The 24,808-nt window shown below is 48.7% G+C and overlaps 1 protein-coding gene and 1 long non-coding RNA gene across 14 annotated transcripts in view; both read left to right on the forward strand.

Annotated features, from left to right (window-relative positions):
• Positions 1-24,808, forward strand: part of FOXP1 (forkhead box P1) — a 364,335-nt gene that overhangs the window by 260,732 nt on the left and 78,795 nt on the right. Inside the window, exon 1 of one of the 13 annotated variants that reach the window (XM_084530714.1) lies at positions 17,573-17,746. The exons of the other annotated variants lie outside the window; for them this stretch is intronic. The gene's annotated coding sequence lies outside the window, so the exon portion shown is untranslated. Of the gene's footprint in view, positions 1-17,572; positions 17,747-24,808 lie in introns of those variants that run through there. 13 annotated transcript variants of the gene reach the window in all.
• On the forward strand, positions 13,465-15,082 carry LOC311442305. The gene is made up of 2 exons (XR_014696554.1): positions 13,465-13,609; positions 14,523-15,082. It is a non-coding gene; the product is annotated as an uncharacterized lncRNA (long non-coding RNA).

A 24,808-nucleotide genomic window follows, 5' to 3' on the forward strand; every position in this document is an offset into this window, starting at 1 on the left:
ACCAGCCACGGTGAGAGCTGGCAGTGTGAGAAATGTGAGCAAATACGACTCTTCTCCTCTCACAACTGTGCAGAAGGAGGCAGAGGAGGACATCAAGAGGATTGCCTGAGGTTGGCGCGTGGCAGCTCCTCAGGGCCTTGTGGCGCCAGGCTCCATGGGGCCTGTAGGCCCGGCGTCCTCGTGCTGCACAGGAGCTGGTGTCCTCTGGCCCTCTGTCCTGCTAGACCACCCCCAATATGATTTTCTGTCACATTTCTACTTTTACATGAGGCGTTTACCTTTTAAAAAAGGGGATTCCTGACCAGGTTGCCGGGTCGGAGGGCTCGCTGCGCCTGAGCGTGGCCTGGGTGTTACAGCCACATCGTGGAAGGAGAAAACAAATGAAACATTCCTGACTGGTCAGAAATGTGTAAATTGCTGACAAAATGACACATGTAATTAAGAGTGCTCCTGCCATTTTACCTTGTGGTTTACACCTACAGTGTTGAAAAAAGAGAGTGACTCCCACCTCGCTAATTACCATTATCACTGAAATGGTAGGGTTTGAGTCATTAGTTCCATGTGCATTTAATTAGAGGAAGGCTGAAATTGGATTTAACTTATTACTTTTTCATGGATCACTTTCTTGTCATCACTTCAAATTGGATTGCAGCCCCAGGTAACTAATTATGAGCGCCACAGGATCAAGAGTGAAAAAAGGTAATTAGGAATAACACTGTTGGACCCTTGCTGGTAGTCCACTTGTGCTTGGGAAGAAATGAGAGCAGTATTTTGTAGTATTACAGATCAGGGAGTTAAAGGTATGCACTACTGCTAGGAATCATGGGAGCCTGCCCCCCTCCTATAGCGGTTTATATGATGTACAGCTGGGTTGAAGATGTTATATCGACATGGTTCCACAATCAGCTCCTTAATACCTAGATTAAACTTGTAAAAGCAACAGATTGGTTGTAGGTATGAGGCATCTCAACAACTGTGTAGTCAGGGGTCCTTACGTGCGTGATTGCAGCAAAGCTGTCAAGGCACTTTTGAGCCATGGTACAGAGCGGTTTAAGTACAGCGAGTTGGAATTGATAACAAATTAATGAACATATTAATGATCCGAAAAGATCGTTCCTAGCCGACCGGGAGATAAATCAATCAGGAGAACAACGGTGAGGCTGATGATGTGTACGTCAGGAATTTAGCTGCCACTGCTGCTGTGATAAAATCAGGACATCGCTTTTCTTTTGTTTGCTGGAGAGGTTCCTTTTTCTTTCTGTTTTTTTGTAGGGAAGGCTCGGTTAGTTGATTTGTCCTTTTCTTTTTTTTTTTTTTTTTTCTTCCCCCGGTGTGTCTTTTTTGATCTAGTAGATCTGATTGCCAAGTTCTGCTTTCTTCAGAAAATACTTTAAAACAAATTGTTTTATTTCCATGTGCAGAACAGAATTCAGAACTGCAAGTAATCAATTTTATTGACACAGTCTGGAAAAAAATGTTGATGAGAGTTCAAGGATGTGAAAAGATTGAAATTTCAAAGTACCCAACACTGAGTGTAGGAAAATTTCAAAAGTAATTTCATTAAGTGAAGAAATCTATTGTGTTGGGATCTCTGAGAGGAAAGTCTGCTCGAGGACCTAATGATATTGCAAGGAGGTTGCACAGCTGATTTTAGCCTTTAAAAGAGGAAAGTTTCTTAATTTCTCTAAGTAGTGAATCACAGTTTAAAGGCTAACACAGTTTCCTTAGGTTGTTTGAAATGGCTCTTAATGCTCTGCTAATGTAGGCAAATATTTGTGACTCAGTGTTGGGTAAGTGATGCTTGCTCATTATTTCCTGATGCAAGCAAAGTGTAGGAAATTATGTGAACACCACGCAGAGATGCTAAATAGACTTTAAGAGTAACAAAACTCAGTTACAGAAATTAAGTCTTCCTCATTTAGCCTACGTTACAAAATAAATCTAGAGATTAAAAGGTATTACCTTTAATACAGAAAAAGAGAATCTCTTTTAATACATCTCAAATTGATTTACAATTTTTATACATAATGTTCATCTGTGGCTGAAAAGGGGGCATCCTGAGGTCAAGTGATGTAGTGTTTCCATTTTTCCATATGAGTCTTACTGTGTGTGATAAAAGCAAACTCCTTTATTTTGTAAGTCTGCAGGAATTTCTGATGAAGTGCAGAGGTCACTTTTCTGTCAATTTGAGTAGGCAGCATTTTTGAACTACTGTTGTGTTTTTTTTTTTTTTTCCCCCTCCTCCTACAAACTGTGGCACTGCTCTGACACACACACACACACACACACACACACACACACATGGGCGCCCTCCGAGCTCTCCAATCTGCAACTTATTAGTGCACAGCACTGGAGCCTGTCCAGCGGTTAGAAAATTTCCTGAAGCCTGGAATAACAGCAGTGGGTGCAAGTGCCATCGAACAGAAGTGACAACCAGGGGCAGTCCGGCCCGCCTGGCACCGTGCCCGGGCTGGGAAACCAGCTGAGATAGGAGAACGCAGCAAGATTGACGCGGTGCATCTGGGAAATGCTCAAAAAGTTTGCTTCTTGAAAAAATTACCTTCTGTGATCGTAAGACATCATCTGTTTTCCTGCAGATATTGTTTATAACAGGGTTTTCAAGCACTTGTCAAATAACCAGGAGTGAAGGAAACAGGCTAAAAATCTCTTACCGTTCAGATGAGTCCTGGTGTAATTGGAAAAAACAAACTCTCGTAATAGAAATCTGCAGTTTCCCAAGTCAAATGGTGCCTGTGAGAAGGAGAGAAGGAAACGATTAGTCAAAAGCAGCACTGCAAGGAGTTGTCGAAGGCGGCCGCGGCGATGGCGGTGGGAGGAGGAAGGCTGGGGCAGCGTGCGCATCCGTGTAATTACGGTCGCGGGGAGGTGAAGTCATACCTAGGGACTGTTTGGTGCGTTGCTTAGCTTTTGTTTCTGAGCTGTGAGATCATGGGCAAAATATTATAAACATATCATGGCCATAGCTTGCTTGTGTAACAAAAGATCAGGAACTTTTATTAAGTTTGTTTTCCTTGTCATATTGTAAAAATTTATTATGTGTACTGCGTATATTAGAAACAGATTCGGGTAATTCTGTCTAAATGAAGTCATCCCAGCTATTTCCAGACTGTCTGTTTTTGGTTGTGAATAATTTTCATACATCAGATGGTTGTCATATTTAGTCGCTCTCTACATTCGAAAGAGGACGTATCCCATTTTGAACTCACCCAGACCGGAGCAGCCTTCACGCCTAAGGCTGCCTCGGCCGCGGGGCTGCGCTTGGGCTGCCTGGAGGCGACGGGGCTGAACGACAGCAGCAGGGCTGGTGGCTCTCAGCATCGCGCGGGGAAGAGCCTGCCAGACACCTATTTCAGCTTGTCCCTTTGTGTTCACACTTGGCAACAAGTATGTTGAAAAAACGGGAAGGAAAAAGTACCGCGAATCAACACTCTTCTAGGTTAAAAGAAGCTTTTCCCTCAAAGAATGCATACTTTTTTTTTTTCATTGTAACACAAGTGTGTTTAAATGTTTAATGTTGAAATTTAAATCATACGCACATCTACATATCAGCTTAAACTGCTGTGACTTTTTTTTTCATTTTAATCCTTGCAGCAGTTTCCTTAGCGTGGTGAGGCTCTCGGGTGCTCCTTGTGCACCAGCCCAGAGGTGGATGCGCTGGAGAAATCTGCAGCGATGATCACAGAGCAGAATTTTGCCCTGAGACCGTCAACTTTGCCAGAAATACTTGAGTTATAGCAATTTGCTTAAAAAAAAAATAAAAGAAGAGCAAGGGAGACGGAGAAGAAGGCATTTTGATCTAGCTTGTGCGAGCAGAGGAGAGCAGCTGTTTGCCTCATGTGTTTAAATCTCTAGAGCTAATATTGAAGTTTCAGGGCAACAAGTGCAACATATCAGAATAAGCAGAAACTTAGAAACTAAAACCAGTGAAACAATTGGGAATGCCTTTGAATTTGGCTGTGGAGCTTGACAGTTTTACAGCTGTGCAGTCAGGTTGGCAGAATACTTTGTGGTGTGTGCAAAGGAAAAACTGTTGCATTGCTGAAATGTTTTTATATTCCCAGTAAATGTAATCTGCCTTTTATAAATTACTAATCTGGTTAAGGTGGAACATTAATGGCGCGTAATCCGAGTTCAGTGAAAGCCTAGAAAATGGAAGTAGACTGAAGGCACAAGAAAGAAATGTACTCTGAGTCAAGATGAAGTTCGATGAAGCATAGAGAAGATGGAATAGATTATTAAATAAACTTTGAGAGAAGATGGGAAAGGCACCGAAATCTCTCATTTTGAAAGGAATTAGTTTACTTGATTATATGCAACTGTATCACACTCAGGAAAGTATAAGACAAATGAAAGCAAAACAAAATTTAATTGAGCTATTATTTTGCAGACTTTGGCTCCGTTTCAGACAGCCTAATCAAATTGTGCTTTGCTCAAATAACTAATGTTAAATGCAGTCTACCAACAGATGTTTAAACAGAGACTAATTGGAAAATCTACATCCTGGCTTTAGCGTGTCTAGCTGACAAACTTGGGAAATTGCGTGGAGAGGGGAGGCAGGGGACGGCCAGGAGGACGTCGGGAGGTGCTGGGGTTGCCCCCTGGGTGCAGGAGCCAGGGGTGCCCGTGCTGGAGCCACCGAGGTCGCGGATGCTGGAGCTCAGTCCCAGTGGCCACTTGGAAAAGCGTCCTCGATAGCCTGACGTCACTGGAGTCCTGTTGCAGCTCCATAGATCATGCCCGATGCCAGCGTGTAAGTAATGCGGCGAGGCACGCTGATGGAGGATTTTTAACGTGGTCTGTGTGGTTATGAAACCTTCCTTGCCAGGCCTGTCACTTACAGCTTGTACTTTCTGAGCAGTAGGGATTCACGTAATACCTTGCTGTGGTTTAAGTTATTAACCTGAGTGGCATATCTCAATTTCAAGCCTTTTGCTACGTAGCTGTGCAGCCGGGCGGACCTCTTTGATGTGTTGCGGCGCTGGGAGCAGCTGGGGCCGGATTTGTCCCAGGTTTAAGTGACAGCCACCAGGGTGTGCGCTGGAGCCGAGGCATCCCGCGGAGCTGGGTTTGGTTTCCTGCATCTGGTGGTGCACCAAAGTCACTCCACTAGCACCAGTGAGATCCGTTCTGGTTTGTACAGCGGCAGCGAGCAGCCCCACGGTGACTTCTTGGTGGGATGTTTGTTTCTGTGCACTGGCTGCTCACCAAGACTTTGGGCCCAAGGGATATTCCTGGTTTGTGCTGGGGCAGGGGGCCCCAGCCTCATCCCCCTGTGTGAGCTCTTGGGGCCAAAGCAGCAGCCTGGTGCCTGAAGCTGGGTTGTGCTTTGGGTCCTTGTTTCCTGAGGTCTTTCTTCTGTGCCCGTTCATGTCTCGGGGCAGCAGCTCCTCAGCTTAGTGCTGGTGTTCTCCAGGCTTACCAAGCAGCCTGTAACGGGAAGTAGCCAACCCAAGTGTAAAAAAAAAATACATGCACTTTTTTATATATATATATATATTTCCAAATTTACCAATTGGAGCCCTACAAAAGACAGATTATATTTTATGGCTTGTAAACAGCAGGGCAGATATTTCAGGAGAACTGCAGACAGCTGTAATTTTGTGAATGTGCACAAATTACTTGGAAAACAAATATTCCTCTGCCTACACAGCTGTATGCACCGCTGCGGACCAGAATACCTTTTGCATGATGCTCACGCCCGCTTCCGCGGAATATAATAATGCTCAAATGAATAAAGTGTGATTTGAAAGCGAACTCGAATTAATGCGCTCCGTGGAAACCGGCCTCGCTGGCCGGGGATAAAGCCCTGGAGGAGAGGCAGGAGCTGATGGGAGTGTTTGGGGCCGGGGGCTGTGCGGGGCCGGGGGCTGCCTCGGCCCCTTTCCCCCCTTGGGTCTGCCCCCAGGAGGGCCGGCAGCGGCCACTTGTGCTGTGGGGCTGGGCGCTGGCGGCTCCTTCTGTTTGTCCTTTTGCCGTGTGATAAGGAGGTGTAAAAGGGAAGTGTGAATAACGCGAGGGAAGGCAAAGAAAATCCCCAAAAGTAAAAACGAGGCCGAGCAAGAATAAGTAAAGCAGGAGTTGGCAAGAGGCAAAGGCCTCGCATTGATTTTACTTTTAACTTCAGTGTTTATTCAAAGGCTGTGGGTACAGGTTAACTTCCTTGGCTCAATATTTATTGCTGTGTTACTTGTCTCAGACTGGAACAATGAGCACTTTGTTGATTGGGTTAAAAGATTGTCCCATGTCGCTCGGTCTCCCGCATCTCCCCCCGTGCCTGCAGGTTTTAAGCAGTTTATTTAAATTTCAGATTTCTCGCCCTCTGTCGCGACTCGCCGCTGTGCCACCAGCAGCAGCACTTGAGGGAGCCTTGTTGGGCTCCTGCGAATCCTGACCTCCCTGGGTGGCGTTACACCTCGCAGATTGGATAAGCATTTGAAACGAGAGGAGGGCCATCAGATGGGTTATCCTTCATCAGGAAAAGTGGTAGAAATATTCTGTGAAAGAATTAAAATGAGGAGGGAGAAGGCTGTGGTGGCGCTGGTTGCCTTCCTGTTTGACAGCCGTCCCGGGTGCTGCCCAAATTGATTTGCACACAGCGAGTACCTCCTGGCGGGCAACTGCTAACCCTCGAGCGGCCTCGTTGAGCAGAAAATCCATGGAGTTACCGTACAGCAAAAGCCGACCGTGCTGGTTTCACCCTAAGGTAGTGATGGGCACAATTTCCGTGCCCGAAACCCACCCCAGGCAGACCCTGAGGCTGTGGTGTTGGGAAAGCAGCCCCCAAATATTGAGGATTTCTCGAGGACCGGGAGCATTAGCATAGCACCGAACATAGCCAAGGTATTTTTAAGTCCCGTTGCGCACAGCTGACCCTCCGGGGGAAGGTATGTTTATGGCTTCCATCGCTGTTATTTTTTCCTTGCGCTTGTTGCTTGGAAAGCCTGCTCATTTCGAGTCCTCCGCTCAGCTGTGTCTACTGCGAAGAAAAACAGACCGATTTCTTCTGGGAGAGCCCCACAGTGGACACATCAGAGCAGCAGTGACAGCTGCAAAATTGTTTTGTTGGTTTGTTGCTAATTCGGCAGGAGGGAGCGGAGGGGACCACCCTGCCTTAAAAAAAATAAAAGGAGGGAAAGAAAAACAAAACCAACCCAAAAAGCACTTTCGGTTTTTAACTTTGATTTTGCTGAAAAAAGCAAAAAGAAAAAGCCATGAGCAGCCTTAGGCCTGGGATGGGATGATACAGCAGTCATGGGGGTGCTTTTTATTTCTGGCTGCTTTCGCCACACACCTGTAGGATGCCCTTGCTTTCGCTTCTGCGCTTTGCCACCAAAGTGCTTCTACTTGCAAACGCCAGGAAATTGAATTTCCTAACGTGCCTCTCCAGCCAGAGCAGTTAGAGCAGCAGAGGTGTTGCGGATGGCTCACGTGTGAGCACTTCGGGCTGGAGCAATTGGTACGGGGCCGTGCTGAGGTGCGGGAGAGGAGGGATAATTGCCCGTGTCCTCACGGGGACCTGGCTGACAGCGCAGTGTCTGCGGGCAGGTAAGGAAGGAATGGGAAATGCAGCAGGGTGGGGATCCAGGAGGCTCTCCTGGCGGCAATTGCTGCGCTCAGTGGAGCACCTTCAGCTCCCAAACCACCCAGCCGTGCCCACAGCACCCCCGTTTTGTAATATCATCAGGTCTGGGGCCAGTTACGTGCATTTTAAGGTCATTTTATTCTGACGTGTGCCCTCGGGTCTGATCATTCAGCCCAGCACCGTGAGAAGCCCCCGATGGGTGGTTGAACAGTGCAGGGCTGCACATGCTAAAGATAGAAATATTAAAAAAAAATTACTCCTCCCTCAAAATCTCACTGTATTTTTTTTTTTATCTCCCTGTCTATATACATTTAAAGAAAAAAATTAAAAGAAATCCCAGCTCTGCATTGTTAGTGTAGTGTCACGAGCCAGATTGTACTACAGAGCGCACTGATGGGTCTTCCCCTGAGGTATGGAAAGATCTATGTGTGCTAAGCAGGTGTTTTCATTTGTTTAATTGGAGCTGAGTTTAGCACAATATTACAGATAAATGAATTACACATGTTCAGTAATTCATAGAAAGTGATCGTTGTTGTGCTTAGACACTTGTCTTCAGATCCAGGGTCGCGGAGATAGCGTGCTGGCAGACACGGACGGGGTCCTGCGAAAAAGATTTGTAAAAAGCGTGCATACATGAGGGAAGCTGCAAGTCTGGTTGCTAAAACAGCAGTGACTATTTTGTCTTTGTTTAGACCGTAACGCTTACAATTTAGGTAGGATCCTGTTCTGATAATGTGAAAGAGTCCTGGTGCCTGTATCAGGCATGGTTGGCACTGCTGGGGATGCCAGGGGATGGTCCCCAAGCTCTGAGGTGTGTGGCACCGAGATCGGAGGGCTGTGCCACTGCTGGTAGCCTTGCCAGGTCTCCCAGCAGTGCCAGCACCGGCAGGACTGCAGGTTTCTCCCCAAAACATCAGAGCTTTGACCTGACGAAGCGCATGCGGGAGCCCACGGGGCAGTTTGGAGGTGCTGCCTTTCAAGGGACAAGCAAAGCTGGTCACTCATTGCAGCCGCCCTCGTGGCTTTGAGTAGTCCCGGCCCTTGGCCAGCTTCCAAATGGGTAATTACATTGAACTTACCCAAATTTCCTCTGCAGATTCAATTGTAAACTATTTTCTCGCTCTCTCCTGCCAGTGTTGTATATAACGGTGCTGCGCAGCATTAAACAACTGTCACACGCAGCTCCAGAGGCTGTCGGATTTCAGGCACAGAAAGGAAAAGGTCGTAGCAAAACCTGTGTTGAATTTGAGAGCAAGCACTGACTGCGCTTTTCCAGTTTACAAAGTGCCTTGGAGCAAGCTTTGGGACTGAAGGTGGGGTCGGGGCGTGTGTTACTAGCAGAAGGTGCCAGCATTTCACACGGATTGTGAAAAGGGACTCAAAGGGACTCTTTTAGGGACAACCTCTCGTGAAAGTCACCTCCTTCAAGCCTTCCGATGGCTGAAATCCCGGCTGGCCAGCTGCCTGCCTCGTTGGCCTAGGAGTTTATGAGCACAGCCCTCGTGTACCGCATCCCTCCTGCCCGCTTTCCACCAGCCGTGCCCGATCCCTCTCCCCCATGGGCAGAACAGGAGGAGCCCTCCCCTATGGCACAGCTGCCTTCCCTACACTGACATAAAGGCTGCTGGCTCTTGCCCACACCTGCACGAAGCTGTGTCTGCATCCCACTGATGGATGGGACCAGGAGGAGGCTCTCAGCACAGCACTCCCCATGTAACCCCGTCCGGAGAGCACCGCAGCATCCCCTGCACACCCAGCAGGTCTCTGAAGGGACGTGGAGAAGTATGGGGTGACCTGGGAAGTGCTGCTGTGTCCTCCAGGTGAAATGTGCCCACCACAGGAGATCACAGAGGGTGAAAGTGTGTTGGAAGCTTTTAAATCTCTTATTTGTGTGAGTGTTTTCCTGCTGCACGCCTGGTATGTGACTGCTGTATGAGAGGTTCCTGGGAATTTGTGTGCGTCCAAACCCAGCAGCAATCTCGGAAGATTTGTGGCGGCACAATCAGTAAACTCCAACTGACACATATAGCTGAGCAAATAGCTTGAAATTTCTTTAAACTCTTTGTTCACCAATGTATATTAAAACGTGCCCATCCCACATGCGCACACACACACCCCCACCCTTTTCCTTCCTTCCTTCCTCGTTTTACACCCACTTCCATCAAGGCTTTGGCTCGTGGCATCCTTCCTTACCCAGGGAGCTGTGGCCAGGGCTCCCTGCGGGGCTGCTGACCGAGCTGCTCCTCCTTGCCATCACCCCGTGGCCGGAGCTGTCCCCGGGGTCTGGATTTCCCCCGTGACGTGCAGCCCGTTGGGGAGGCTGCTCCTTGCCGCTTGGAGACCTTTAATGAGATGCAAATTGTTTGTGATGCTGCCTTATTAAATGTATTGTAATTTTAAAATCATTTGCTTGTTAATTGTATTTAAATAGCTGCCACTTAGACAAGCAGAAAGTTGCCAGAAAGATAAATTGTTTGCTCTTTTTTGCTGCGTTGGGAAGCGGCCCCGGTGCCCTGGGTGGGCTGCTCGGACACCGCGCCGCCGGGGGGCACCTCCCGGGTGGGAGCCTGCCCTTAGTGGGAAGAAGGAGCACTCCCAGCATGATATCCTCTCCGAAACCTCAATCCCTTAAGAAGGTAATGGAAGAAGGGTGCCCTGTGCTGCCCCTGTCACCCTCCTCAGCACCCTTGAGGCTTTGTCCTGCTGGAATCCATGGCCAGGTTTCTCCTGGCTGCGGCTGCGCAGCGTGAGGTCCCTGCTGAGCTCCCCGTTCAGCCAGGCTTAAAGCTGGTTTGGATCCTAGGCGGTTGCTGGCTTTGGCGTGGAGCAAACTCCGTGGTGCCGTTGGTATTTTTGTTGTGTTTGAAATGCCGGCCTGGAAAATGAACAACAATATTTCTGCATCGGGTCGCGCTGCCTCCTTCGCGGAGCTGAGGCTCGTCCCTGTCAGCACCAGACCCTCGCTCCCTCTCTGCCTTGCTTTTCCAGAGACGATTCATGCTCCCTTTGTTTTCTCTTTGCATCCTTGTTGTGTGGCAGGATCAGTAATAATAGTTAATAATTAGCAGTTCAATAGCACTCTTCACCTTCAAAGCAATTTTAGGCATTAAATCACGGCAGCTCTGCTGGCAGGATTGCAATATTGACTTGTTACTTCACCAGTGTCACAGAGGCAGCAAAAGCAGCGTTTTTATGGAGGCCAAAACGGGGTCATTTATTATTTTTTTTTAAAGCACAAAATTGGCAAAAAATAAAATTTTCTCCTAGGCTGACACTTTGTTTGCCAAATTTCAGCATAGAGCCAATTTTTAAAGCTGAGTAATAAACACCTGAGAAGTTCTGGTTTATAATGGCAGTGCTGAAAAGCCATTAAATGAATGGCTCCGCTCTAACACAAGAAAACCCTCTTAAAAACTGCTGAAAAACCCGTAAAAGCTGGACGGGGGCTTTGCGAACGCCAGCCTCCACTCCGAGCCTGGCGCTGGGATGCGAAGGGAACCCACGGGGAGCGGGTGGCAGATGAGGAAGGGCATCTCTTTTACTCCTCTTGATGGTGTGCGGTGCAGCAAGGGCTGGGAACTGAGGTTTTTGTACCTTCCAGCCTGCTCCGTGGGCAGGGACGGGGAGGGGAGGTGGGCCAGCCGTGGCACTTGGTGGCAGGGACAGCACGTGGGGACAGCGGGAAGGACGGGGTGTGCAGGAGGAGCCATGGGGATGTAGCTCTGGGGCAAGGCCAAGAGGGAAGGCCTGGAGGAAAGGAGGAACCGAGCGACGCCTCTGGGCACGGGGACACCTCTGGGCTCTGCGGGGCATGCGGTGGCCACGCCGGCCTCGAGGGAGCCGTGCTCGGCAAGGTGGCAGGAAGCCCCGGCGATGCCCTGCTCGCCTGGCTTTCTGCTCGGCTCGGAGGGCGTTATTTCTGCCCGGATTGCAGAGGAAGCGAGGGCAGCGCCGCTTCCCTTCCTCCGCGACCTGCCCTGCGCGGCGGCCGAGCCCTGCGGCTCGCTGGCACGTGTCGCTGCAAGTGGCACGTCCCCAAGGGGTGTCCTGCGTGCTGATGGCTCTGGGACAGCCTCGGTGTCCCCAGGGCCGTGCCCAGCCCGTGCCAGCTTGGTCTCGGCTCTGCTGCGAAACACAGCAACGAGAGCACGCAGTAAACCAGCAAATTGACCAGTAAAAGAAATCAGTAAATGAAGGGAACAGCTATTAATGTGCCAAGCCGAGATGTGTAATTATACCCTAGGACTTTTCCAAACTAATACATGTTAAAGGTGTAAACCTATTAAAGGAGAGATTTTTCTGTACGGGGAACTTATGTAGATAGAAGGATTTACACTGTATTTTATTCTTGTATTATGAGGTATAAGGAACGTTTGAGCAAATCCAGTCATTCCCATTATTACAATATCATACGTTTTTCATACCGTTTTATGTGGTTCTTCAAAAACTTTGGCACTAATTCTCCTTATATTGTTAGGAATTTTCTTTTTAAAACAGAATTCTTTTTCTCAAATAGTTAATTAGATTTTGAACTTCAAATACAGTACTTTTTTTTTTTTTTTTTTTTTTTTCCAAGAATAAGGGTGTTAGATCCATTGTGCCGGCCAAATTACAGTTTGGATAGTTACATTCTCTCTGCTTAATCACCCTGCAATTTCATTTGAGGGAAGGATTTGGTGCCTCAGGTGTCCTGCATTCCTTCGGAGCCCCGCGTGGTGCAGCCGCTGCCGTAAGCCGCCCCAGAAGTGGCCGCGTTTGGTGCCGACGTGTTGTTGTCCCTGTACCCGGCACAAACAGCATAGCTTTGCTCACAGAGATGGATTTTTGGGGAATCGCTTTCTCTTCCTATGCAAATGCAAATCTGTTTGCAGGGGCCACAGACAAATTCCTCTCTTTGCTGGGGCTCGTGAACCCGGTTCCCTTCGCTTCCACATCCCTCCTGGCTCGGGCACCCGCTGCTTTGCAGCCTCATCTTTCTTCTTGTGGCTCGGGGGGAGAAAATGATTGTGACAGGAGGATGTTCTGATATATGTCCTGTCCTCGAATATTGGTTATTTGGGAATAGGCGATGGATCGTGGCACCGCGCTGTGCATGCAGGGTGGTTCAGGAGGTCTCCATTTATATGTATCTTTTAATGTTGGAGGAAAACTTGGACTATGAGCCAGCTAAACACACTGTGTCATGAAACCTCGGGGACCATTGAAACAAGCACAGTGGCCCATTAGTGCTGAGGAGGTGTTTTATTGAAAATCCGCTGCCGTGTGTTCCCAACAGAGGGAGTGAAAAACGGCAAGATGCCCGGCGGTACTCTGGGTTGTTCTCACCAAGAGGTCAGAATACACAGTTTGGCACTCGTAAGCTGCATGTGAATACACCGTGCAGCGGGCTGATGGGCGCTGTCACGTCAAAGGACCCAAATTTCCTCAGACCCATTGTACTGCAACACCACGATGGCACAGGGGTGTGCGTAGCGGTGCGCACATGCCCTGCTGCCGGCCCGGTGTTGCAGAGATGTTCTCTTGTGGCGGCTGTCAGGGGAGGTGAAGAACCCCCAGTCCGCTGGTTGTGGGGCCAGGCAGCACACGTGTCCCCTCCTGTCACCCGCTGTCCCTGCCCAGCCCAGGGAGGGCACCCGGGAGCACAGTGCGCGATGATTTTGGCGTGGCCAGGAGCCGACGAGTTAATGCTCCACGGGCGAAGGCGCGTGATTGACGTTTGTTTTGTTGATGTTTCATTCTGTTTCTTTTCTTACCATGGCAACTTTAACATCATGACAAAACACCTACTTTTCCTCTTGGAGCCGCAACTGTTGTCATGCCCAGCAGGTTATTTTGGTATACAGTGGTTGCTCTTTTAACGCAGAGGTGTTGCCATCTCCTACCAGATAGCACCTCGAGTATTTCCTCTCCTCGGAAGGCATCTGTGGTTTTCGCTGTGTGAGCGCTGTGTTTCAACCCGTGGCAAAAAAATGGAGTTTTAATGGAAACTGCGGCATTTCCTCTACTGTACGTGACATAAATGCTATCTCACGTAATTAAGGAAAGTAACAGAGAACAGTTAGCGGCGATTGCCTTTCAATATATTGTGTACTTTGGGGCACAAAAATAATTTATGAATAATGCCCATGCGTACTTGGAACAATTTGCAGACTGTGCTGTGAGTGATGCAGACCTGCTGGTAGAAGAGTGTGCTAATAAATTTTACTTTGTGGCGGAAACAAGAGATTACAGTTTATTAGGAAAGGAGATGGCAATTTATTAAGATCAATCAAATATGAATGCAGAGCGAAAATGTTGCCATTTTTATTTATTTATTTATCTCGAAGCATGGGGGGGGTGCAATTATATAAAATTTGTTGTTTACCTGTGATGTTTGATTCATTATTAATATTTTTATGTTTAGAGGGAACCATAATTTTGCAGAAATGCCTTCCATAACTCCTGCACAATCATATTCATAACTCACCTGAATGTTGACACATCCTGCTGTGTATATATAAATTAACTAGTAACACTGGCATTATAAAATGATGCATTAAATGAAGATGTGAATGGTAATTTAAAGCATGCCACGAAGTGAAATTCAAACCATTGTACAATGCTGAGGGGATTTAAAGAGCCTTCTTCGTGCAGGATCTGCAGGGCAATAAGGAAAATGACAGTTTCACATGAAAAAGAAGTGCAACAGACACAAACATTTCTGAAATGTTAATTGCTTTGGTGTTCTCTTCTGGCAGAGACACCGCCAGCCTAAAATTCACTTTTCTGCCTGAAAATGTTACCATGAGGGTGTTAGCTAAGATTAATAAAAACGACCCAAAAAAAAAATGTTTACTTAGTACTTTTTCTCAGCACTTTGTGGATAATAAGTTTCACTGTTTCCTGTTTAGTCAGTTGTTTTCCCCATTTGTTTTCGTAGGTCTTTCAAACAGCAGCAAGGGAAAATGCAGCAGTCTCAAAACAGGAAAATGTGATTTAACCCCACAAAAATGGGCCTGGGGATCCAGCAGTGGGAATAGTATCCGAGACGCCTTTTTTTCCCTTCTAACTGCAAACAGCAGCTGGCTTTCAAACCGGCCGCCCCTCCCTGCCTGCGTTTGCAGCCCGCGTGCAGCTCCGCGGGGCTGGGTGCTGGTGGCAGTCCATGAAGGAGGCGTGCACGGAGGCAGCGGCACAGCGCAGCCATTTCTTTTGCCACACTCATCTTCAGCAGCAATCCTAACCTGCTGCGCTGGCTCGGACCTCAGAGCCTCGTATCTGTGCTGTACACAGTGATTTTTTTTTTTTTTATCTAGGTGTTGATGCTGCCACTTGACTCGGATCAGATCTTGCAGAGCCCAGGAGCCGCCACGCTCCTTCCCTGTTGTTTTTAATGTGTCGGTGGATGTCTTCTGTTTTGAACATCCTTGTCAGATCTGATTGTCTCTGTCTGTGATGGCTCTCCATAATTGAATGGAATTAAAGTGGGAGTTTATGGTCCTTCTTGGTCTTTTAAAATATTTTGCTGGCTGAGAACTGCGTTAAATTTCACAGTGACCCTACTTAGTGCTACCATCTCCGTTACTAAGGGAATAGACCGAAGTTTTTAGCCCAGAGCAGATGTTGGCTGAGCTTGCAGGTAAGAAGCTTTTATATGAAAGGGCATAAAATGCTTTAAAAATACTGCTTGCAGGCTCTGTGGCCAGCGTTCAGTGCTTAGGCAGCACCTTTCAGCTTCTGAGTGTTTTGCAAATATTGGCCTAGAGAAGATCCCCAAACGAGCAGGGTTCTCCCCGTTCTGCAGGTGGGGAGGAGGCCATTGCCTGCCTTTGAGATGGTGAGCATGCGGGCAGTGCTCGGCCAGGGATGTTGCAAGCACTTCTCAGAAAGCAGGGCACGCAGGACGGAGCGGCTGTTTCTGAAAACAAATGCCCCGGGTGACTCGCCCAAGGCTGGGGAGCGCTGGCGGTGCCAGAGCTGGGGCCGTGCTTCTGCTCCTCTCTGGCAGCGCCACGTCACGCTGCTCTTTGCCCCGGGAAGGGGAACGAGTGCCTAGAGCAGCGTCCTGAGCTTCACACAGCCCCTTGGTGTGGTTAGAAATGTCCCGAGATGGAGCTCACTCCGCAGGCACACGGTTGGCAATGAGGGCAGAAGGAGAGCACGGGCTCAGTGGGCAGCGAGAGGTCCATGCTGAGGAAAAGCAAACAGCTCAGTAGCTTTCTGGGCCGGTGGGTGGTGTGGCCACAGGGCTGCCCTTCTCACCCAAACCAGGGAGCAGGAGGTGGTCTGTGAGAGATGCCACCAAAAAGTGCAAGCCCGCGTATTGCTGATGCATTCCCCAAAGCAGCCAGGGTTGCTTGGGATTGCTTTGAAGTCCGGCACAGGAGGGATTCTCCTAGCGCAAGCAGTAATTATTACGAGCTCATGGCATGCGTTACCTGTTTGTGCTATTATTAAACGTCCCGAGTGTTGGAGGGTGTGCGTGTTTGTTTGCTCCCCGCGTGCCCACGTAATGCACATGCAGGGCCGTGGCGCCCGTGCCCTCTGCCTGCTGACCTGCCGGGGGCCTGCTGCTTTCAGAGCCCAGCGTGTCTGATTCATCTGGGCTGTTTCTGGCAGATTTAGGGTCTCGGAAAAGATGCCCTTAGTCCCTTATTAAATATTCATAAGAGGGTGGGGTCACATTTTTGTGACCTGAAAAAAATCCCATTAATAAATTTGTTATCTGACACGAAAACACTTTAGGGTGGGAGGCAATCCGTATCGCATCCCATTTACCATCGGATCACAACTTGTCAGCAAATTGGGTCCTTTGTCTTGGCTTCTCGTGCGGCTCTTTAGCAGCATAACTAATGGGGCCATTGTCTCCCAGCCCCTGACGCCCGCAAACAAACCACGCGCCTGCCTGAGGAGCGTGGTGGCTTCGGGCTCAGCTGCGTGCGTGCGAAGGAGCCGTCGGCATCACTCGGACAGCGGGGGAAAATGCCAAGGCCAGGCTGAAACAGCGGGAGGGAACCGCCACTGCGGTACAGCAAACGGTGCGGGAGCTTTTGGGGAAGAGAGTTACCCAAAAAGTGTTTGATGGGGCCTGAGGCTGGTTGTGTGCCACACCGCCCTGTCAGCCCGTGGTGCTGAGGTGCCGCGGGCCCAGGCCTTGCCCGGCGCCACACTCGAGGCCTCGGCTGCCTCAGCGGCAGGGAGCGGGGCTGCGAGGGCTCTGTGGGGTGTGTGGGGCTGCGAGGGGTTTGTGGGGCTGTGTGGGGTTTGTGGGGCTGTGATGGGCAGGGGGCTTCATCCCGGGCTGGCTTTGAGCATCCTGGTGCCCTGGGACTGACTCCCCTCTGCTTTGATAGGGGAGAGGGGGAAAAGATGTGCTTGTGTGCAGGCCGGGCGCAGCAGCATGGCTTGGTGTGGGCTCCTGACAGAGGCTTCTTGATGTTGTTTTATTTTTATTTTACTTTGTTTATTTTACTTTGTTTTATTTCATTTAGTTTTATTTAGTTTTATTTTATTTTGTTTTGTTTTAATTTATTTTTTATTTCGTATTTTATTTCATTTTATTTTGTTCTCTTTCATTTCATTCTATTTTGCTCTTTTCTATTCTATTTTCCCCCTTTTCCTTCCCTCTCTCCCCCTCCCCGCTGTGGGCACCCCGCTGCTGGCGGCGCTGTGCAGGGGGGCGGCACTCGGCCGGAGCGGGCAGAAAGTTGGGAGCGCGGAGCTCCGTGCGGGGACACCCCGCGTCCCTACAGCCCTCACAGCCGGGGAGGGGGCTCAACACTCGGCCGAGCGGCAGGGGCAAGAAGAGCAGGAGGAGGAGGAGGAGAAGAGGAGGAGGAGGAGGAAGGCCGCGCCCGGGGGTGCCCCGTTCCGGGGCGGGCTGTGCGCGGCGGCGGCGCAGGGCGGGGCGGGGCGGCTGCCTGCCTCCTGCCTGCCTCCTGCCTGCCTCCCTCCCTTCCCTGCCTGCCTCCTGCCTGCCCTCCCTGCCGCCTCCCTCCCTCCCTCCCTCCCTCCTTCCCTGCCCGCCCGCCGGGGCTCCGCGGCGCCAGCCCGCGAGCAGGGCCCCGCCGCCGCCGCTCCTCCCGCGGAGGCTCCGCGCCGCTCCGCCCGCTCCATGGCCCGCCGCGCCCCGCGCCGCCCGCCGCCGCCGCCGCCTCAGCCCAGGTGGGTGCCCCGGGGCCGGGTTGTTGGTGTGTGGGGTGTGTGTGTGTGTGTGTGTGTGTGTGAATCGGGGAGGGGGAGCCCGAAACTCGCGGAGAAGAGCGAGGGAGAGCGGCTCCCGCTGTCGTGACAGCTCCGCTCGCGACAGGCGCGGGGCGGAGCGCGGGGGGCTCGGGGCGCTCCCCCGCCGCCCTTCAGCCGCGTGTGGCGGCGGTCCCGGGCGCTTTTTTGAACGCAAACAAGTTTGGTGGCAGGAAACGTGAATCACCCGCGGTGACTAAGGGCTGTTGACGAAAACGGAACGGCCGGCTGCGGGCCGCCGAAGTTTTATTTCTAATTAAAAAAAAGTGACTGGAGCCGGGCTGCTCGCCTCCCTGCGCTGCGAGCGACACCGGGGAGCCCTCCGGGGCCGGCTGGGAGCCGCTTGGCCCTGCCTCACGCCGCCGGGCCCCGTCCTGGAGCGGGTTGTGGAGCCCCAAACACCCCGCAGGGACCCTCAGAGCGCCCCAGTGGTGTCCCAAGGGCCTCCTGCCCGCGCCCCTCAGGCGCAGCCCGGCCTCAAGCGCCCATCGCTGTGAGGATGTGGTGCCAGAGCGTGTCCCTGCCAGGGAAGGGACAGATTTCGTGGGGTGACCCCGCAGGTGGCCCCCAGCCCTCTCCCAGCCCGCCGGAGGGCCGCTCTGAGGGGGCTGGAGTCGAGCTCCTGCCCCAAAACCTCCCCGGGGAGGCCGCGGGGATGGAGCCCAAAGCCCGGCCAGGCGGAGGAGCTGCCTCGGCCTAGAGCGTGGTGGAGCCGAGCTGCAAACTGATTGGCCTGACACTTTATAATCAAAGTTGATTTATTGTTCATTAGTAGTGCATTAGCCCTTTCAGGCAAGACAGTTATTTGTGTAGTGGCCTGTCAAACAAAAGACCGCTAGCACCTGTCATTTCTAAACCACGAGATAAGCGAGCAGATATTAAGATAACGCGGACAGAAGTACCCCAGAACGAGGTAAAGTTCTCACAGTTTCCCTATAAGAGGCATCGCTGCGTGTGCTGGCCACGTTTCGGGGGGCAGGCGAGGCTGCTGAGCCCCCCAGGCCCTGCCGAAGCCCCCGGCCTGCCCGCGGGGTCGGGAGCCCAGGTTTGCGGCCCCAGCCTGATTTGGGATTTTGGTTGGGATCTTAGCACAAGAGCAAGCTCGAGGCACTTGGTGTGTTTTGTCCCCGACTCCTTCCTCCGCTTCCCAGTGGGCAGATGTCATGCAATGATGCTCTCGCTGGCAGGGGTTAATTATATGAAAACTTGATGACATCACGGCAGGGCTGTGAGAATGTCAAAATACATCTGCTGCCGTATTCAGACATATTGCTCTCTGCTCGCTCCCCCTATATCAGCTCCCCTCCCTTCCCAAAAGGGAATGATCGCATGACATAAAACAGAAAACAACACAAGTGTCAAAAGAAAACAAAATTAGTGAACTTTTGTCTGCCACCATAGAAACGAGGATTAACTTATGTTATTCCAGAGCGTGGAATGGAGACTATCTGCATGAGGATATATAGTGTATTGTCTTTTGTGAATTTTCATTTGACAGGGATTTTGGAGGCTGTGATCTTAATTAAATCTCAACTGACTCAAATAATGCATCTAAAGGCATGCAGCGTTGCGTAACCTTGCTGAGTTGGTAAACCATAAATCATCGGAAAGCTTACGATAGGAAGGGCCGCTTTGAAATTATTTTGTTTGCTACAGTTGTTATTTTTTTCCCCTTGTTTAACGTACACTTTGCTGTGCCACTGTGCCCTCCCTTTTTTTAGGCAGCATAATTCCTGCTTTAAAAAAAAAAAAAAAAAAAAAAGAGGAGCTCGGAGACGTGCTCTGACCAGTCACTCAGCCGAACTAGAGAGAAGTCATAAATAAAACGGAATTGACAGGGGAGAAATGAAATAGCAGCGTGGGCTTCCTGGGGAGCTGGCTGCTCGCAGGGAGCCGGGGGCGTCGCGGCGTGCTCCGGCTGCTGGTCCCCGGCGTGCTCGGGAGGCGTGCGTGGCTCCGCGCCCCCGGCGGACACCGGCACGGCGCTGTGAGCGGTGCGAGCGGGACCGGGCAGCGCCAGGAGCCGTCACCTGCTGGCCCCGGGTTGTAATGGGTCACAGATGGATTCTCGCGCTAATGGACGGCGGGCTTTGACGTGTACGCAAGTTGAGTTGGTGCGAGGCGCGTGTAATGGAGGAAACGGTCGCAACAGTTGTGCTAGGGGTTTTTTTTTAGGCGTTGGAAGTGATGCAGAGCGGTTGGAGCGATGGCTTAGGCAGCGTTTTAACCTGGCAGCTCTCGAGCACTGATGCTGCTCGACAGTCGTGTCGTTTTTAAAATAGCGGAGCTACGCGAGCTCCTCTGGCAGCGTAAAAGGCTTCGGTTCCCTTATCTGTGATGGCATGCCCTGGGCAGCTGAAGGAAAGGTAAGGGAGAAGGCTTCTGGCGTTCAGGACCTGAAGGAGTTACAAAGCTCTCCTGCGCTCTTGCTCTCTATTTCCTAGTCATTTTCGAGCTGCTTCAGGCAGACCTGTGCTGGATGCCTCCGCAACTTGGACTGACTTTACCAAAATGTTTCCCGGCAGCCAGCTAACTCGCTGATGTTGTTTTCTCCCCCCTTTGCTAGGAAAAAAAAGCGGTAGCAGGGGCAGTTTTATCAACACCTGCGAAACTCGGTTGTGGGAAAGTCCTGACACCATAAGCTAAATTTGTTATTGTTTGGTGAAAGGCTTGGCTGGTTTTAAGCAGTTTGTTTGTTTTATTGAAAGCAGAACTGCATTACTGGAAACTATTTTGCTGTAGTTGAGTTAAAATGTCCTGTGCTGTTTTGTTTTTGTAAGGTGCTTACTTGCTCAGCTTCGCTTTCCAGTTACAAGGAAAGGGAAAAAATGCATCATGCACTCCTCTGCAGGTCTGAAGTGGCCGTGTAGAGATTTTGGAGAGAAGCAGCACTGGCAAATCTCTCTTCCCCAGCTATATTTTTTTCCTTCTTTTTTTTTTCCTCTCTTTTTTTTTTTTTTTTTTTTATTCTTTTTAGCCTTTCCAGCACAGTTTCCTCCGCTAGAAGGAGGATCTGTAGGTTGTACTGAAGTTGAATGAATGGTATTAAAAACAGACTGAGTGTTGAGCAAATAAGCGGGATTGCTAATTGTTCCTTGCACTAGTTTTGGACGGATTTGCCTTCACTGATTAGGTAAGATGCTCTGCTGTTTTGGAGGGACAACAGCCCCCTCCCCAAACTGACAACGGGTTTTAATTTTTAAGCTTTATCTTGCCCTTAAATCTGAAACATCATTGTTCAAATAACTGAGAACAAGGTAAACCAACAACATCAAAAAGGTCGGCTTCTGTGATTTCTCAAGGGCTTGTTATTTTGTACTTTCCAATTCTATTTGATGTCTTGACAAAACAAGATGACACAAGGGAGAATACATTAAATTTTGATTTTCATCTAACCTGTTACAGTAGTGGCAGCTTAATTTCTTTTACTTTTTACCGAAGACGGCTTTTTGCACAATTACTCTAATTGCCACGCCACTTTATGAGAAGGTTTCTTTGCGGGTTTCCCATTTGCCTTGATTTTGCGAGGCATTTTTTTGAAGGCGCTTTGACCTTTAACACGGAGAGCTGGCTGGTTGGAGTGCGTCTTCATTAGAAGTAAATCACTGAATGGCAAGATTGTCAAAGAAGCAACTGATGTTTTCTCATTAGAATCTAATTTGCACCGTTGTGCTTAGCTGCGATGTGCAGCTGTAGGTGTCTGCGCTAGGTGTGAAAAACTGCACGTTTTAAGCAAATAAAGTTTACAACTGTGAGAAAGGCTCCGCTTGCACCCGAAGTGGCAGAGCCTCAGTGAGTGTTTAAGCAGGGCTGGAGCTGCCTTCCCCCGTTTCCTACGTGAAACACGCAGCGTGCTTTAACCAGGTGAATATTTTTTTTTTTTTCCAATAGCTTCCTAATTTTTTTCAGCTGGCCAGGACAATGGATGCCTCCTCGCGTGCCCCAGAGCGCTGCGGCTGGTTCTCGCAGGAGAAATCCGGCGCAGAGCAAAGAGGGGGCTCAGCCCCAGCACCGCCGGGGTCCGAGCTGTGCCGCTGCTCCCAGGCTGCCCCGGCAGGAGAGGAAAGGACAGGAGAGGAGAGGAAAGAGGAGAGGAAAGGAGAGCCCCTCGCTGCAGCACCGCCTGCTCCGGAGAACTCCGGGCGTGCTGAACGCTGCTGATTCAATCACCGCCTTTTATTATTTAATTAAGCTCTCCTTAATGTATTAGTGGATTAATACACAAATGCGAGGAGGCTGACATGATGATCAGTCTCAGCGTGTTAAGGGTGGTGGGGAGAGAGAAGGTTTCAAGGGGTTTTCAAGGGCTGGAGGGGTAATTTGGGTGTTTCTGAGCAGGATGGCTTTTGGTTTGTTTCAGGGTGTTTTGGCAGAATATGTGGAGCAAACATTTCCTTTCCTAAACTCTAGGAAAAAAAAAAAAGCTTTTTTTTTTTTTTTTTTTTTTTTTAACCGAACCATTATAAAATATCACCGCTGTTAGGAAGCATGTACAGCAGGTTGTAATTTTTCCTTTCACGATGGAGCGGGAAACAAAAATGATAACTTCTTAAAACGTGAAAAATGATGGTGATAATCTTGAGGTTGAAATCTCACTCAGCTTATTAAATGAGTATTTGGTGGTGTGCATTCCGGTTTAGTCTGTATTTGACAAATGTTAGATGTAGAAAGGATTTAATTTATGTAAACTTTATATTTTTATGCAAATTAAATGGGTATTTATTATAGCAGAAACAATTATCCTGGCACTTAGTGAGAAACCTGGTATGCATGAGAAGTGGTAGATAAGATCAGATGTTTCATTCTGTAAACAAATATGAAAATATCCCCGTTTTTCCTTAGCTAGAAGAGAATGCAGAAGAGAGCAGACATCCTGACATGCCGGGGAATGTCAGCATAGCCCATCTCCCTGCCTTCCGTGGGTCAAAGGCAGATCTTTCCTACTGATAAAATATAATAAACAAAATTATAACCATAAAATGCTAATTTAATTTTAAAGAGGCTCTTTTCCCCCTCTTTTTATAGGGAGTTGCATTGTTACGGAGAGAACAGTTATGCTAATGACAGACTACTTAGCTGATTTTACATTAATGTAATAAACAGTACCTGTCTTAATGTGTTGTGCAGTATCATGGCAAAATAACTTAGTCTAAAAGCGAGATTCCATTTTGCATAATGAAACGGAATTGCAGTTTCTGCATGAATAATTCTTTCAGCGGCAGTTTTGGGTTGTTATTTTGGAGGCTGAAATATTATGTCAGAAGTGTTTCAGTCTCAGGATGGATGCGGGTCCTGCGTTCAGCACTTCTTCTGTCGCTGGGCTCTGCTGCGGTTTGGGGCATGGTGCTTTTCCCTCTGCCAGGGTACCCGGGGTTTATCTTCTCCTGGGGCACAAGCAAAGCTGTTTTGTGTTGTTTCGGTTGTGATTTTTTTTTTTAATATTGTGAAAGTAGTGCACGTAATAGCTTTCTAATAAGACAGCTCAAGTGAATTGTTTGTTTTCGCCTAGCTGTATCTATTTTTCTGGCAGTCCAGCATTTTTAACTGTTCCTCAGCCACTTGCTCTGTGCTCGGCTGTGTTGTGCTCCGTTTAACTTTTATCACAAAATCTTTATCTGAAGAATTGCTGTTTGGAAATCCAAGGTGCCTGCTCCGAGGACTTACTGAAATCAAGTGTGAACATACATCACAGGAGAAAAGGATTTTCTGGCAGAGTTATTCTTTATGAATTAAGGAAATCCTCCCCATCTTCCATGCATGCCTGCTAACAGTTAACAAGACCATCACCGTATCCAGCAATGAGGGCACGTTGTGTGAAAAAGGCATTCTTTCTCTTTTTTTTTCCCCCACTTCATACAAGATTAAACTACTTGAAATTATTTAGCTAGTATTTAATTATATTAATATCAGGGAAAATGGGGGAACTAGATGATTAAATAGGTCTAAATCATTTTCATCCCCGTGACCCTTGTCTGAGTGGTATGGAGGAGTGACAAATGCATCCCTGCTGTAAGTCCCTTGTGAAGTTCGAGGTGAACTTGGCCCAAGTTGTGCAAGTTTGCCTCGGTCAGCCTCTCCAAAACACGGCGTGCTGGCAGAGCTAGGGACTGGGGAGAGGACGGGAAGGCTTTGGGGGAGCCGGAGAAATAGCAGGCAGGACCCCGGGAGACAGAGAAAGTGGCTGAAAACAATTGTGAGTATTAAAGACATTTTTTGCCGTTGCTGGTATTAGCATGTCAGCAGGTCTCTACTAGCACAGCTCCGAAAGCCAAATTGCAGCTGTATTTTTACCTCTGCTGCCAGGTTTGCATGCAGCTGGGTATCTACCACACCCTATTGTTATCAGTCAACAATACCAGAAGTGCTTCATTAATCATATCAATAACAACAATCATGTTTCATGTAGAAAATGGAAATAAACAACTTGAAAAAAAAAAAAAAAGATTGATTTCTGTTCTGCATGCTAAGTTAGCATTCTTTAAATATATCTGCCAGTAGTTTAATTTGAACTTCAACTCCCCGAAGGCAGTAAGACAGAATTATTTTAGTTCTTCATAAACTGCCTTCTGTGATTCATTGTTAACTCATAAAACACACTCGTTTTCATGTACTTAAACAGTTAAGCCATTTTCAAAGTTGGTTTGTAATTTTTTTTGGCAACACATTTCGCTTGACATCTGAGAGATAAAAATCTAAAATTAATTTATAGCCTTCAGTTTAGGTTTCATTTACTATCAGGCAAAATATCAGAAATAAATATATTTTATCTAACGTAAGGTAAAGTGTGGTGTACAGTATCTAAAATAAAGTTTAGTTTTGACTGAATACACTCAAAAAGGGACCCATAAATATTAGAGAGCTGTAGTTAAGAACTTACATGACTGTTTTAAATACTATTGATTTAAACCACTGGCTAGATTTTATGAATCAAAGTGTAATTTCCAAGCTTTGGCTATATTTCTCATCGCTAAAGCACTCTCTCTT

Source organism: Aythya ferina (genome assembly GCF_964211825.1).
Source record: "Aythya ferina genome assembly, chromosome: 10".
Lineage (NCBI taxonomy): Eukaryota > Metazoa > Chordata > Aves > Anseriformes > Anatidae > Aythya > Aythya ferina.